Raw genomic sequence first — 12371 nt, forward strand, 5'->3', positions numbered from 1 at the left:
TCAAGTCTTTATGCTCTGCAGTGAATATCACAGGTGGCCGAGGGGTTACTGACTTTACTCTGTAAGAGACTTGCTCTCCCCGCTTGATGGTTTATGGTTCCGCTGGTTTGATCAGCACCGTCATCGATCCATTCAAAAATGATGGTGGCCCTGGGGCTGCTGCGGTGACGGAGATGAACATGGGAGCTGACGATCCACCAGGGAAGACCATCTTAGACGAGGGGGCTGCAAATGGCTCTTCAACAATGGAATGAATAGAAAATGGAAGCCTGTCCCGTAGGACGGCAGGTCATTATAATGTGTGATACCCGCCCTGGAAGAGGGCATCGAGACTAAGCAAGGTAGACAAACCCTGGACTTCCCAGGGTGAGGACAGCTCTGGAGAGGCCCTACGGGGAGAGGTGCCCTTCCATATACGGAAGACTCGACTGAATTTCTTACCATGCTTTTTGAGGTTCGCTCTCTGGAATTTCAGAAGGGGTGCTGCATACACAGTTGACGGTGTTAGGCTGGGTCGACGAGAGGAACAAATCCCGTGACACAGAGAAGTATGTGTATGAACGAACTTTATGTCAAGAAGTCATTCTGTATCGAGAAAACATCCCAGCCCACACCAACTCAAGTCCCTCTAGTCCTGAAGTCCCTCTTCAGCCACGTTAAATGATGCAGAATGCAGGAAGATCACAGGCTGGTGCATACAGAGTTGTGGGGCTCCAGTGTTGTGTGAATCCAGTGGCAGTGGCCCCATCGCAGGACCTGAACAGGTCTCAGTGTGACTTGTCACAGGAAGATGAAGGCTGAGAGAGTGGAGGGGGTTCCCAGGGCCCTCCTTACAAAAAGGCCACGCCCACAAGGAGGCTAAGCTCCACCCCTCCACTTTCATATGTCAAGTTGACATGAAATCTTGTAACTACTACAGGGACATTTCGTTATTCTTCCTGTGGTCCTGGATTTCACAGTCATGGCGGGGGTTTGCCCTTTGCTGTGTCATGTAAGGCCCATCTAGTCCTGTAGCGCCTGCTCACAAGAGCAATCTCGAGAAGACACATAGATGACAATTGCCGGCCAGAGGGACAGAGTTGAAATCCCCTCCGTGGGGTTTCCAGGGCTGTTTATCTCTATGGAAGCAGATGGCCACCTCCTCCCAGGTGGTGGGCTGGGACTGCTGATCTTCAGGTTGCAGCTTGGTCATCCTGTCAATAAAACTCTTGAAGGATGCACATTCCCATTATTGGATCACAGTACATGTGGGCTTCGCATCCACCCATTCTCTCGGCTTCTGTTTGGGGTAATTAAAATAGGATTGTGACCTCAGCTGAAGGGTTTAATTGCAGGTGCGGTTCCGCCATCTTCCCCACGTGCAGCAATGGGCTCCATTGTAACAATCCGTGGTAACGATGGTATAGGACCAGGCGGTGTGGCGTTCTGTTGTACATTGATCGGGTCACTGTGAGCCAGAACCGACCCGACTGCATCCAACAATCTTTACAGGAGCAGACCACCAGGGCTTTCCCCCCACAGCGTGCTGGTGGGTTTCATCCACCCACCTTTGTTAACAGCTGAGCATCGACCAAGGCTCCTGATCCGGCCCTCGCTGGGGACTAAATACATTTTTTTTTGGTAATACATTTTTTTGTTGTTGAATGGAAGAGCATTTGGAGCTACAACAAATCTTTTCCAGTTCAGTACAACTACGATCTCACCAGAAGAAATGACTTGATTGGAGAGTCACTTAGGATTCACTTACTTCCATGTGCACGGGGCAAGATATGGCAGAATAATAATTTATAAATTGTCAAGGGCTCATGAGGGAGGGGGTAGTGGGGACCTGATGCCAGGGGCTCAAGTGGAGAGCAAATGTTTTGAGAAAGATGACATTTTCCCTCAAGATCGAAAGTTCCAGACACGATGCACCTGTGCATCCTCCCCCTCACCCCAAGTCCCTTCTCACTGAGCACAGGGAGCCCGGTGCCAGGCTCGCTGCTGTGGGCAATACAAACGGACTTTCTCTGACATCCTTTGGGCACGTTGGCAGGAGAGACCAACCAGTCCCTGGAAAAGGACGCTCTGCTTGGTGAACTAGAGGGGCAGCGAAAAAGAGGAGCGTCCAGGAGATGGAAGGACGAAGTGGCTTCCACAGTGGGCTCAAAGCTCCTAACAGTGAGGACGGCGCAGGACCAGGCGGTGGCCCCTCCTGTGGTACGCGGGGTCTCGCTGAGTCTGAACTGACGACGTCACCCAACAGCATCGACATTCTCTGGATCCCCGTCTCCAAGGACATCGTGGCCCACTGAGGGGAATGTCAGCCGACACAGACTGGATAGAAGGTGGACATGACCTGCTGTAGGTAAGACCTGGATCAAGACCCAGGACTGGCAGAAAAATACCGATGAAGCCCCGTGATTTTTAAGTGGCAGTTCTGTGCCAAACCCGGCCAGAGACTTGGTGTCCATGGTTTTAAAACCTGCGAGCGAGGCACCCCACACGGTCCCCTTCACCCACCACCATGGAGCCTGTGTTCCCTGGCGTGGCAGGTACTCAGTAGCCATGGGCTGATCTCATTTTGCAGATAAACCCACTGAGGCTCAGGGCCAGTCACGAACTTATCTGATGTCCCACTCACCTAAGTGGAGGACTAGGATTTGAGCCGAGGTAGATCTGTCTCAAGGAGCCCTGGTGGTGCCGAGATTAAAGGTTGGCAGTTCAAGCCCACTGTGTGAGCGAGATGTGGCTGTGTCCACAAAGATAGCAGCGTTGGAAGCATCACGGAGCAGTTCTGATCTGTCCTTCGGTGGCCCTGAAAATCAGTTTGATGGCGATGGACAGGTCTGACTTCAAATGCCACGTCTTCTCCTGTTCCCCAAACTGTGTTGCCCCCCCCCTCCCCGCTCCAGTCGCCAGTAATTCTGGGAGAATGGATGGAGCTGAGTGAGGATATCACTCGAGCAGGGTGGAGGGGAACATTAACTTCATCACAGCTGTGTTGGCCTTTTTGCTTCGTAAACTAACAGAGTTTGGGGGGTGGGGGGTGGGTTAAAATGTGAATATCCTTTATTCACTCTCTGCCCTCCAGTCAGTCCCAACTCATAGTGACCCTACAGGACAGAATAGAACTGCCCCTGTGACTTTCTGAGACTCCAAATCTTTACAGGAACAGAAAGTCTCATCTTTCTCCCTCAAAGTAGCTGGTGGTTTCGAACTGCTGACCTTTTTGTTAGCAGCCCAATGTGTAACCACTAGACCGTCACATCCTTCCAAAAAAAGCTCAAAACCAAACTCACAGCCTTCGGCCCAATTCTAACTCATAGAGCCCCTAGAGAGCAGGCTAGAACTGCCTCTGAGACTGCAATTTTTCTTCTTCTTTTTAAAATGTGTACGAAAGAGCTTTATCTCAAGAAAGCGCCCCCGCTCAGTCCAACTCAAGTCCATAAGCCCGATACTAGTCCGTAGGTCCCTCTTCAGCTTCAGGCAGCTGCACGCGATGATGTCAAATGCAGGAAGATCACAGGCTGGTGGACACACGTTGTGTGGATCCAGGGTCAGTGGAAGCACGGCAGGGCTCAGGCAGCTCGCAGGTTGGCCAGCAAGCAGGGAGGTGAGGGTTGAGAGAGAGGAGACGGCAACTCGTCATAGGAGTAGAAAGCCTCGTCTTACTCCCAAGGAGCAGCTGGTGGTTTCACACTGCTGATCTTCTTGTTAGCAGCCCAACGTGTAACCCATTCTTCCACCACATCCCTAGGGACCCTTTATTCTTCTGAGCCCCGCCTGGTTAGGCCTGAAGGGCATGGGGTGGAGGAGCGGAGTTCCTGGAACTTGGTGCCATCTGGAGCCAGGGAGGGGGACTCCCTGGTAGGAGTGGCTGGCCTGGAGGGCTCAGCAGGGGAAGAAATACCCTGACTACTTCTTCCCACCCTCCTCTCTGCTGGTGCTGCCTCCCATCATCCTGAACCACTGCTGTCTGTAGGCCAGCAGGCCGAGTTGCCCACATGGTGCAGTCAGTACATAGGGGCCAGCCTGACCCTGACCCTGACCATGGATGGACCTGCAGGGGTGAAGGGAGGCTAACAAGCTCCCTGGTACTCTGCCACTCAAGGTGTGGTCAGGAAGCTAACAGCATCGGCCTCTCCTTGGACTTGTTGGGAATGCTCCACATGTCCCCCCCACCCCCAGCCCCACCCTCCAAACTCAAATCTCCCATTTCATAAGATAACAGGGGAATTCATGGATAGGCTCATAGTTCAAGAAGGCAGGCTGACCAGAGAATTCCCATGTGGCTCTAAGAGCAGTGGTTCTCCACCTTCCTAATGCCATGACCCTTTAAGACAGTTCCTCATGTGGTGGTGACCACCCCTCACCATAAAATTATGTTCGTTGCCACTTCATCACTATCATTTTGCTACTGTTAGCAATCGGGCGACCCCTGTGAAAGGGTCGTTTGACCCCCAAAGGGGTCGCGACCCACAGGTTGAGAACCACCGCTCTAAGAGCCATTGGCAATCACATCTCTGCTTGGGTCAGCCCATGTGTGAAGATACATTCGAGAATCATCCCACCTCACCAGAGAAGCCAGCCAGGATCATCTAGCTTATAGAGGTACAGTGAACCCTCGCCACTTCGCGCTTCGACTTCTGCGGCTTCACTCTATCGCGGATTTTGCGTAACAGCACCCACTGCCTACACCTGCTCCTTCAGAGGAAAAAGACGGCGACCCACCTGTAGAGTACATCCCTTAAGTCATTTCATAGGCTATTGATTACAGTACTTGTAAGAACTATGTATAATAATACTGTATGTGAAATATGTAATACTGTAAACTAGATGCCATAAATAATATAATAAATAATAAATGATAATTGTAACGTCCAAAATGTTTTACTGTATTTTCCCTTTCTCGTTTAATAAATTGGGTAATACGAGTGTAATGGTGACTAAAGGGTGTTTTTTCATGTCCTCTATGCTCTAACTACGAAAATATTTGATTTACAAATAAGGAATCCTTCGCGGAATTTCATTTATCACGGTAGGGTCTAGAACCGATTAACCGCGATAAACGAGGGTTCACTGTAAACCCAAACCCCAAAAGCCCAAAGGCAGCATCTCAACAAGACATCATCATCATCATCAAACACCGAAAAGAATGGCAGCTATTTTTAGGCCCCACACCATCCAAAACGGAGTTTGTGAAATCCCAAGCGTATGTTCTCTCCATCTAACTAAAGGAAGGAAATGGGAGGGGGAAAAACCCCAGCCACACGAAAGGAAGCCAAACGCTAAAATTACAGTCTGTTCGGGAGGTGTCACGTGTCTGGGTCTTGGGACAGATTTCTCGACTCATAAAAAGGAATTTTGACGGGTTATTTCCCCCACCCCCATCTTCATTCATGCATGTTTGATTGTGATATTCCATCCTGCCACGATCATTTCCCCCCCGTGCCTGAAAATCGACTTCCTTCTTTCGATAGGTTGAGTCCACCAAGTCCACCAAAAACAGATCCAAAGTCACTGCCAGCGGGTCCATTCTCACTCAGACAGCCCGAGGGAGCAGGCTAGAACCGTCTCTGGGGATTTCTGAGGCTGCGAGCCTTCTTCTTCTTTTTAAAATGTGTACAAAAGAGCTTTATCTCAAGAAAGCGCCCAGCTCAGTCCAACTCAAGTCCCTAAGTCCGATACTAGTCCTTAAGTCCCTCTTCAGCCTCACGCAGCCACGTGCAATGATATCAAATGCAGGCTTTCCACACTGTCCAACACGAGCTTGCAGTCTGGACAGAGGAACGTCCTGAGCTTTGGCCAGAGATAGGATCCCTGCGGGGTGTCTTCTTGGGAATCGATTGAGTGCATTTTCGTACCCTTCCCACATCTGACAATGGATTGAAATCCCCATTGGAGACCAGATCATTCCGATCTTTCGAATTACGAAGAAATCGCTAGGTTTCTGCACCTCACTGCCACGGAGTCGATTCTAACGCCTAGGGGCCCTGTAAGACAGGGTGCAATTGCCCCTGCGTGTTTCTGCTTAAAAAACATCCATGGCAAAAGGAAACCAAACGCACTGCAATTGAGTCCGTTCTGCTTCATGGAGACCCTGTAGAACCGAGCTGAACTGCCCCTGTGGGTTTTGGAAACGGTAAATCTTTTCGGGAATAGAAAGCCTCTTGTCTTTCTCCCTGGGAGCTGGCTGGTTTCAGGCTGCTGTTTCCATGCTAGATAGTATTCTGTTCTAAGTCGTGTCAATTCTTGTGGTCCCATAAGGGGAGAAATCAGGCATGTGGACCCCCCATGGGCTGGGCTTTGGAACCCGATTTGGGTCACTTCCTAGCTGTTTGCCCATGAATGAGACAGGCAAAGCCGTGTGCCTGCTGTGTCCTCATTGGGAAGACGAGGATCACGGCGTCCACCTTGGTGGGAAGTCTGATGGCAATGGGTGTGACCTGTCATCCAAGAGGTGCTCCGTAACCATGTACTTTCCATATTCTTTGCCAGCACCGTAATCGAAAGGCACTGCTTCTAGAAGTCTCCTTATACAATGTCCACCTTTCACAAGCATAGGAGGCAGTGGGAAGTATCATGGCTTGGGTCAGGCTCACCTTAGTCCTCAAAGTAACATCTTGGCTTTTTTTCAATACTCTCAAGAGGTCTTCGGCAGCAGATTTACCGAACGCAAGGCATCCTTTGATCTCTTGATGGCTGCTTCCATGAGCAGTGATTGTGGGTCCGAGCAAGACAACATCTGTGGGTCCAAGCAAGACAACATCATGATGTTGCTTATGGTCCAGTGAGGAGGACTTGGGTCTTCTCTACATTGAGTTGTGACCCGTCCTCCGGTCCGTAATCTTCATCGGCAAGGGCCTCGCATCCTCCTCACTTTCAGCAAACAAGGTCGTGTCCTCCGCGTGTCGCGGGTTGTTAACAAGCCGCCTTTCAAACCCAATCCCACATTCTTCTCCCGATCATCCAGTCTCTGTAAGGATTTACTCAGCAGACAGATTAAATAAGTATGGGGAGAGGAGACAACCTAGGCACACACCTTTCCTGATTTTATTTTTAGCTTCAAGGGCGCTATTAACGACAGTGTGATTTCACCTGTCAAACGAAGCTCTCCCGGGAAAACCAGGCGCCCTGGTGTGGCAATGGGCAAGGCCCCCCCACCCTACAATCTCCTAAATACAAGGTTGGTAATTCCAGCCTCCCTCCCACCCCCAGCCCCACCTACCACTCCCACCCCCTGCTCCTACCCAGGGGAAAGGTCTGGTGATTTGCTCCTGTAAAGGTGACAGCCTAGCAAGCCCTATGGGGGCAGTTCTGCTCGGCCGCATGGGGTCCCTGTGTGTCAGAATTGACTCCACAGACCCCAGGGGCCCCTGGTCTTCTCCTCTAGGAGATGGCTCTTCATTGTGGGGAACTAACACTGAAGGAAATACAACGAGGATTAGACTCCCTAACTTATCACAGAGGGAATCTGGAAAGCTAATCTTCCACGGTAGGAAAGCCACCACGGTGGTAACCTAGAGATGAAGCCCCAAGTACATGATCCTGCTTTAAAGAGCAGTCCTACAGATTCCCCACCTAACAGATACGCTGCTTTAACGTGAGCACATGGTTGATTGTCTCTCCCTATAGAAGCGATTGCTATCTCTTCCCGCCGTGCCACCCAGGCCCCCCTCATACCTTCCCCCAATGCAGGTATTCGGTCTCCTCACCTGTGAGCTCAGGGACCTAACTGTAGTTATCACTCACCTTGTGATTTATGTAATTACTGAATATGTATGTCTTATGGCCACCTATAAATATCCCAAGTTAGTAAAGATTCTCTCTCCCCTCTCTCTCTCTTCTCCCACCTCCAGGTGGACCACCAAGAGGGTCTGAGGTGAGCATGTTACCATAAAATGTGTCTGACTCCTGTATTGTACTCTCGCTCCTATCTTCTATGACTTTACTATGATCTTTATATGTTATCGCTGTACAGTGCGCCTACGGACCCCTTGGTTGTGAGAGGCTGGCTTCATGTGTGTGCACGTGTGCAGGAGGGAGTGCTGCACAGCCTACTGATCTTCTCTTCACACGGTTCACATTGGGGATGTTTCACACCTGCAGACGAGGAGGAGGAAGAGGAGGCACGTGCAGACGCAGCCACTGAGCCATTGTTGGCAGTTTCTCTCTGTGCGTTCAGTACGTCTCTCTCCACCTCTGTCTCCCTCTGCCCATCCACCCGTCCATCTGTGCTCCTGTTTGTTATCCTGAGGACGAGGTGCAGGTAGCACGACACTTCACCCCACAGTGTGGCCTCTCTAAAGAACATGGACAAACAGGGAGATCGGAAGGGTGAGGGGATTTGGGGGCAAACAGTGAATGGGGGAGGGAGCACTAGATCTGGTTGTGAGGATGTATGTACAACACACTTAAAAAGCTGTTTAACCATGGAAGTGTATGATATGTGAATACTATATCAAGAACCCAGAAAAAAAATTTAAGAATCCCAAAGAAACCAAACGTGACCAAAGGTTCCCACAGGCGAAGGGCAGAGTTGTTACATAGAGGGCACTGAGTGTATGTCAATGGTGGTAGAATAGTTTGGAAAAGGATATCAATCATGGTTGTACAACACGACGCTGAATCATACAAGGAGAAGTTGTGGAACTGGAGAATGTTGTGTGGTGTACACTTTCCACACAATTAGCAAAAATATAATTACATGAATAACAATGACTACAGGAAAGAAGAAACTGTTCTACCAGTAAATATGGTGACAACCGCACAGCCCTTCTTGGTATGATTGAACTGTTGAATTGCATGCCATTCGGATGAAATGCTAATGACACTGTTTAAAACAACGAGGGCCATGGACAAACTCCTCCTTCACCTGCTGCAGTCTCGCCTTCACGCTCAGGACATTGACCATGACACCTGCCAATCTGCTCCCCTCGGCCTGGTTTGCTTGTTGTGTTGATGTGTTAAACCCACTAGGGCCAGTGGCTCTCAACCATCTGCAGGCCGCGACCCATTCATACAGCGCCTCATGGGGTGGTGACCACCAACCATAAAATGATTTTCCTTGCTACTTCATCCCTGTCATTTTGCTACTGTGATGAACTGGGCGACCCCTGTGAAAGGGTTGTTCGACCCCCAAGGGGTCATGACCCACAGGTTGAGAAATGCTGCCCTAGTTGGTTTCCTTCCGTTTCCCGAGGCCTGGGGCATTTCCTCTGCCTTTGTGGTGTTCCCTGGCTCCCCGCATGGGCCCTGGTCCCTTTCCGCGTCTCTCCACGTGGACTGCCTGCCCGACTGTGTCCTTGTGATTAGATGCCGGTTGCGTCCTTCTCCATTAGCTGGCCTGTGATGTCATTTGTCTCGTTATTGATGATGTTAACCTTGATCACTTGGTGAAGGTGACGTTGCCCAAATTCACCGCAGTCAGGGAAACTTCCCTTGGCAGTTAACATCTGTGCTCTCCCCCCACCTACCCCTTCCTCCAAACAAACCCTAGGAAACTATTCAGAAGGAGTTATTGAGGCAGAGAGAGACAGACAGGTACAGGGATCCCTGTTTGGTGGGCAGTTTGCCCAGCATCCAGGTGCTTCTCCCAAGCTTCTGGGTAACTGCAGATTCAGCCCGGCTCCTGGCTCCCAGCTGGTGGCCATCTGAATGCAAAGCGGTGCCTCTGGCAGCCTAATTGATCGAGCCTGTTTGCTGCCCCTGATTTGGTGGCTGGGGCGGGCTGCTGGTGTGCCGCAAAGCTTGCCTGGCAGGAGAACGGGCTCTCACACATTATCTCTACAAAGGTAGGAGATGTGGCCAGCCTGCCCTTGGCACAGGTCACAGTCCTAGGCCGCTGTTCCCCCTCACCTGCTGGTTACAACGGTCCTCGGTCATCCCCCCAAATCCTCCCTGCAGCCCTAGTATGCTTCTTGCAAGATTCAAATCAGATGACGACGCCTCTCTTCCTGAAAACGTTCCTATCGCCTTTAGGATAATGATCTAGGGCACAGGTTCCCAAACCGATTTGGCCCCCTGCCCCATTTTCAGGGGGAGAAAAAGACTCTGCACTCCCCCCCCGCCCCCCACATATCCTCAGCAATTAAACAGTTTGGTGCTATAGCCCATAATCCAAGATAAAGTGTAGGTATCTGTTGTTGCTGGAGCCCTGCTGGGGTACAAGGGGGCTGCAGTTTGAATCCATTCGTGGCTCTGCTGGAGGAAGAGGAGGCTCTCTGCTCCTATCTAGAGTTATAGTCTCAGAAACCCATGGGGCCAGTTCTGCCCTGTCCTGTAGGGTCCCTGTGAGTCAGCACTGACTGACGGCAGTGAGTTCACCTGCTTTTGCAGCCCCCTGCAGAGTTCCGTAGGAGCCCTGCTGGCGTAGTGGTTACACGTTGGGCTGCTCCCTACAAGGTCAGCAGTTTGAAACCACCAGCCGGTCCTTGGGAGAAAGACGGGGCTTTCTCCTCCTGTGGAGAGTGACCGTCTCAGAAACCCACGGGGCCAGTGCTACCCTGCCCTGTAGGGTTGCTATGAGTCAGACTCCACTCGATGGCAGCCTGTTACTTTCCGTTTGGATAGTTCCAGCACCTGCCCGGGCGGTGTGGCCCAAGGTGGCAAACACTGATCTCTTCCTATGACACCCCCTCCACCCCCCCGCATGGCCTGGCACCTGCTGTCTCTGAGACCAAGTGGAAACTCTAGCCTGACGCTGCTCCCTGATCCCCAGCAATGAGGACTTTCTGTTTGCCAGATGCCTCGGGGTCTGTGCCCCCATTCTCTCACTAAGATAGCGGTTTGTGTTACATGCTCACTGCAGACCGGTTCATTTTCAGGGATGGCTGGATCCAGGGTCCCAACGGTGGTAGTAAACGTTTCTCTCCTGTTTGATATTGATTTTATTGGGGCCATCTCTCTCCTCAGGGTGGCCAGATGGCGGCCAACATCTCTGGTGTATCTTCCCCTTTCTTGGCAGCACCTATGACGGACAGCATCTCATTCTTCATGGTTCTTCTACAAAATATGGGATTGAATCACACAGGGTCCATGGCTAGGGGGCTAGAATATGCATACAGTACATGCATCAGCTGGTCAGGACCGGCTCACGTACTACCCTTGGAAAGGCGGTGTGGGCTGCCCTTATCTAAGCTAGGGGAGTGAAGTAAAGGGTTTCTACGCACCTAACACGAGTTGCAGAAAGAGAGGGAGTGGGGGCTGGGCAGTGAGAGAAAACCGCTGGGAAGATGTAAGGAGATGGTTCTTAGCCCATTTTCCTGAGCGATCACCACTGCTATGTAAACGAGAGAAAAGAAACAAGACAGACAGCGCCAGCCAGATTTGGGTCAGTCATGACATGGGTGTGTGTGATGGAGGAGAGATGCAGCTCCCAGCCTGGGTGCTGGCAGGATGGGTTGCCTTCAGACAGGGATTACAGGGTTGGGGGAAGGAGGGCAGGTGTTAAAGGTTTGAATTGTTTTCTTCCAAAAGAAATGTGGCTGCTGAATCCTGTGTGCACATAGGTTTTCTTTTGCTATGCTAGTGAGACCCTGTCAGAGTGAGGATGCTTTAAGCCTAATCGTTTCTAAGTGGTACTTTATGAACAAGAACCAAAGAGACAACAGGAGTAAGAGGCAACACACACGGACCTGTCTGCAAGCAAGGGAAGGCCAAGGGTGGCAGGCAGACACCAGGAAACCCTGTGAGCCCCATAGAAAGAATCCCTGATTTGGGATGCTAAGCTTTGAGAATTGTGAAAAAGAAGTTTCTCTTCTTTAAAGTCACACTCGTCACCCATCTATTTAAGGTCGTGTTTTAAAATCATACTGCACCGTGTTCTGGGTGACGGTGTCCTCGGCCGTTTAGGTGCCCAGGCAACGACGTCTGCACCCAGTTGGCGACAGTCCTCACAAGGCGTGAGCTTTCTCGTGATTTCCATTCAGGTCGATCCGCTTCCATGAATCTAGTCGCCCTGCTCCCTTACCTTCTCATCGTCATTTTACAGTTGTTGCTGGGCGCTTGACCTCGCAGAGGTGGGTTTTCTAAGGCGCCCAGTCTGCCTGGGTAATATTTCGGGTGAGCTATTCTGTGATTTAGTTGTAAGGGGACCTTCAGGGTTAGTGTTGGTTCAAGATTTCAATACTCTCTCAGGGCCATCTGGTAGTCTTCTGCTCTCAACCAGTCCATCGCTCTGGGGCATTTTTGTTGTTGTGTGTGTTTTGTTCTGTTCTTAACTAAGGAATTTGAGGTTCTGTTCCACGTTTTTCTCCCATTCTCTCGGGCTCCACCTAACATGGCCAATTAAAATCGTTGATGGGGTGTTGTGTTAGTCTGGGTACTTTAGAGAAACAAATCCACAGAAACTCATGTATAAGAGAGAGTTTTATATAAAGGGTAAGTGC

This window comes from Echinops telfairi, unplaced genomic scaffold (assembly GCF_000313985.2).
Source record: "Echinops telfairi isolate 266 unplaced genomic scaffold, ASM31398v2 ScPeMD7_7412;HRSCAF=8450, whole genome shotgun sequence".
Classification (NCBI taxonomy): Eukaryota; Metazoa; Chordata; class Mammalia; order Afrosoricida; family Tenrecidae; genus Echinops; species Echinops telfairi.